A 5,000-nucleotide genomic window follows, 5' to 3' on the forward strand; every position below is an offset into this window, starting at 1 on the left:
TAGAAATCAGCAACTACTTACCAAAGCAGCTAAAATTACGGTAGCAAATTCTCATCTTATCTCTACCCTACTCTGCACCTCTCCAATATTTACCAACCTTAGACAATGCGACCTAAATAAGCTCAAAACCTGCTACAACAAAATTGCCAAATTCGCCACAGGGGCTTCCTACCATACTCACCACTGTCTCTCACTAGCCGAACTGGGCTAGCTAGAGCTCCCCCACCTCCTTCAATGGTACCATCTCGCACTTGCCCACAAACTAATAAACCAACCACTAAAAGTCCCATCCCTCCAGAATCTACTCCATCCCTACATAACCATGATACCACTAAGATCCAGCCACAAAAACCTCCTACAGATCACAAGAGCCAATGCCTGTGCTGGAGAAGCATTATTCTCCTGCACTATAGCCAAACTCTGGAACTCCCTCCCATCCTCAATTACCTCGGTAACTTCTTGCACCCACTTCAAATCCTTACTAAAATCACACTTAAAAACTTGCCATATATGCCCTTGCAACCCCCCCTCTAATACCATCCACTCCACCCACCCACTACCTCTCTTCTCCTCCTATCAACAACCTACTCTTAGCAAGCTTGGCTACTCATGTTCCCAGCTACCTACCACATAATACTAACTTCTTATAGCAACAACTGCTAATGGCTGTTATGTACCTCAAAAACAGATTGCATCAATTGTTCACCGATGAATCTCAACTACATTTGTAACCATGTTTAGTATATGTCACCATATTTTAAAATTGAACTTTGTTCTACAGCTGTTTTACATCTACGTTTTATTCCTGTCTTACGTCCTCAGCTGGACTAATGTCTATATTTAAAGGCTATGTTTTTTAACTGTATTATGCAAATAATAGTTAATGTGGAGCTTTTCTACCCGGACCTCTGCTGAAAATGAACCTGTGTCCAGTCGGACTCTCCTGGTCAACAAACCAACACCCCCCAATGTTTCAAAGTTTTTGAATGGAAATTGCAGTATAGCAAGAATCTGAAAATTTACCCTTTTCCTCACTGTAGTGTGATCTCGGAGTTGGTGCAGCGGTTAGCATTGTCACCTCACAACAAGAGGTTCTCTAGTTTGATTCTCAGCTGGGGTGCCTTCTGTGCCAAGTCTACCTATCCTCTCTGCATTTGTGTGGGTTTCCTCTGGGTACTCCAGTTTCTTCCCACATTCCAATGACATGTGTTTGGAGCATTTCTCCCTGGGCCTCTGCTGAAAATGAGCTCTGTCCCAGTCATACTTTCCTGGTAAACAAATGTTAAATAAATATATAATTTGCAGGAGGTGCATACCCCCACATAGGAAGTACAGGGGGACTTAACCCCTGTAAAAAAAGGTAGGTTTTTTTTTTTTTTTTTTTTTTTTTTGATGTTCGAGTATTTATAAACTTTATCATATGGTCTCAGTATCCTTGATTTACTAATGAAATCAAAAGTTTGATTAAACAGATGGATAAGGCCTGACTGAACTGAAGGAGAGACAATTCTGCTAACAACAGCCAACAAATTAACCAAATTCACCAGGCATATCTTATTTTAAGAAAAACTAGAATAACAACCAGCTCAGCCAAATCCATATATTTTGGACAGAAGCAGATTTCTGCCGCAACCAGCCTTAAGTAAAGTTCCCATGTGACTTATCCTCACCAGCGTCTAATGCCTCTTTTGTTACAGCAGAAAGACTACAAATCATTTGTCATTTCATCTAGCACAGAAATCACTAATTATTTCCCTTTCCCTAATCTGAGACCTTTTACAGTAGAGAGTCAATTATCCGAACATCGATTATCCGAAACGTCAGTTGTCCAAACCCAATCTTCCAAAGTTTTTGGGTTGGAAAAATCATAAATTCTGAATATGTAAACATTATACATATATGCTTGTGCATGTTTTAAGAACTTGTAGCCTGCTTGTGTGAGAAAAAATATTCTTTCTTGTCCACTGGACTTGCCGAATGGTTGAAAAGTTTATTCCCTGAGTGCAGAAAAGCAAGATTTTAGAAGTTTTTTATTCAGTTCAATGTATGCTTGATTATCCGAACAGTTTGATTATCCAAACTACCCTTTGTCCCAATTAGTTCAGATAATCGACTCTCTGCTGTATATACTTCCAGGAATATTACTTACCTCCTCAATTATATATCTTAGGTGAGTATGCTCCAACCTTCTACTTCACTGAAATTTTAACAAATGAAATTGTTACTGTTCAAAAAAAAGTTAAACCCTCCACTCTATTTGTGTAATTCTAATTTCCTCTATCTTAAAATACTTTAGTTTGCACTATATGGCTGTTCTCTAATTTTGTACTAAAGCATATACCTGGTTCTGTTTATAGTGTTTCTTCCATTGTTTGTACCAGTGCATACAATTCTCTGGTTCTGTTTTATTTTGTTCCTTCCATTGTTTGTATCAGTGCATACAATTCTCTGGTTCTGTTTTATTTTGTTCCTTCCATTGTTTGCACCAGTACATATAACTTTCTGGTTCTGTTTTATTTTGTTTCTTCCATTGTTTGTACCAGTGCATATAATTCTCTGGTTCTTTTTTTTATTTTGCTTCTTCCATTGTTTGTACCAGTGCATACAATTCTCTGGTTCTGTTTTATTTTGTTCCTTCCATTGTTTGTACAAGTGCATATAACTTTCTGGTTCTATTTTATTTTGTTTCTTCAACTATTTGTACCAGAGCATATAATTATCTGGTTTTATTTTGTTCTTTCCATTGTTTGTACCAGTGCATATAACTTTATGGTTCTGTTTTATTTTGTTTCTTCAACTGTTTGTACCAGAGCATATAATTTTCTGGTTCTGTTTTATTTTGTTTCTTCCATTGTTTGTACCAGTGCATATAATTCTTTGGCTCTGTTTTATTTTGTTCCTTTCATTGTTTGTACCAGTGCATATAATTCTCGAGTTCTCTTTTATTTTGTTCCTTACATTGTTTGTACCAGTGCATATAAATATCTGTTTCTGTTTTATTTTGTTCCTTCCATTGTTTGTACTAGTGCATATAATTCTCTGGTTCTGTTTTACTTTGTTTCTTTTATTGTTTGTATCAGTGTGTATAATTTCTCTGGTTCTGTTTTATTTTGTTTCTTCAACTGTTTGTACCAGAGCATATAATTCTCTGATTTTATTTTGTTCTTTCCATTGTTTGTACCAGTGCATATAAATATCTGTTTCTGTTTTATTTTGTTCCTTCCATTGTTTGTACTAGTGCATATAATTCTCTGGTTCTGTTTTATTTTGTTTCTTTTATTGTTTGTATCAGTGTGTATAATTTCTCTGGTTCTGTTTTATTTTCTTTCTTCCATTGTTTGTACTAGTGCACATAATTCTCTGATTTTGTTTTATTTTGTTTCTTCCATTGTTTGTACTAGTGCACACAATTCTCTGATTTTGTTTTATTTTGTTTCTTCTATTATTTGTACCAGTGCATGTAATTTTCTGTTTTATTTTGTTTCTTCCATTGTTTGTACCAGTGTATATAATTTTCTGGTCTGTCTTATTTTGCTTCTTCCATTTTTTGTACCAGTCCATATAATTTTCTGGTTCTGTTTTATTTTGTTTCTTCCATTGTTTGTAGAAGTGCATATCATTTTCTGGTTCTGTTTTTATTTTGTTTTTCCATTGTTTTTCACTGTGCCTGGGTCATGTCTAATTGTACCAGACAACCCACCGTGTTATCAAATAGTAGGTAAGTAAATAAATAAATTGACTGGTATGCCCAAAACAAACTCTGTGCTTGCTGTAGAAAGGAAATCAGTTTATTTATTTTTAATGAGGCATGGTTAACGTGGAGATGGCTACAATTAGAAAGAGGTGTGGGGCAGAATCTCCTACACATGTGCCCCAGAAAACAAGACTTTTGTCAGTCCTTCATCAATTCATCAATTGATGTTTTCTTCAAAAAAAAATTAAGTTCTGAAGATACAAGTTTGACAAACTATGATTAGAGGAATCCTGTTTTGATGTACTGTCATATATCCCAGTAAGACCATGAAAGGTAAGAAACAGAAAAATGAGGACTGACTTTCAAAGAGGTTACAAAATAAAAAAGACAGTAGAAACAATTTTAGGAGAGGACTCTTTTTGCTTTTATCTGTAGCAGTTTTTTATGTTTCTGGCATGTTTGTAAAATAGTCTAACAACTCAGCAAGTAAGTAAATCAATATTCTTTCAGGACTCAAAACAGCAGTACTTCTCATAATGCGAACACTGCAACTGACTTAATTAAAAGCAGACTCTAATCATAGTGTCTTACATTTTAATTACTTTGTGATAACGTCTCCTTTCTTATCCTTACCATACTAGAGATCTAGCATACATTCTTCTTTCTTCCACTGATCAATTTATAGTGTACAGAGTATATTAAATCAATTGTTTAAGGTTGTTTAAGGCTCACTCTAAATATATCCATTACAGGTCTCCTAGGTCATTAGTTTGCCTTCTTTTTCCTAACTGACTGTAGGGCAATTGTCTGGGTGTCTCCTTCCTGAACCCCAATAATTATTTTTGCTGTGCATAAGTCTTGAGTTCAAATGCATGGTCATATGAGATCATTATTCTTGCCAAAATAAAAACAGGGACTTAAGAACCGTATCTTCCTGGATTACAGCTGTGGTTATGGCTGCCTTCGACACTGAAGACCTTGTATGATGTTCTTTAAAAATCACTCGCTGCCAGATTTCTCTGGCAAGCCATTATCACTTTTGTAAAGTATATATCAAAGCCGTACGACATGCAAAGCTTGAATATTTTGCTTCCATGCTGCAGAAATGCATCAATCACTCCTCTAACATCTGGAGCTGTGTCAACTCTTTGCTCAACCCAGAGGCTGAGTGTCTTCCTTTAATGTTCCTGAGACTGACAGCTTGTATTTTTGACCTCTGTTTTGTTTAACTGCTGTATTACTGGTTATATCTGCGCTCGCATTCATTCCTTCTAATCTTCTGACTCTACTTTTCTACTCTTCTTCA

The sequence above is a fragment of the Protopterus annectens genome, chromosome 12.part0, assembly GCF_019279795.1.
Source record: "Protopterus annectens isolate FY-2018-M chromosome 12.part0, PAN1.0, whole genome shotgun sequence".
NCBI lineage: Eukaryota > Metazoa > Chordata > Ceratodontiformes > Protopteridae > Protopterus > Protopterus annectens.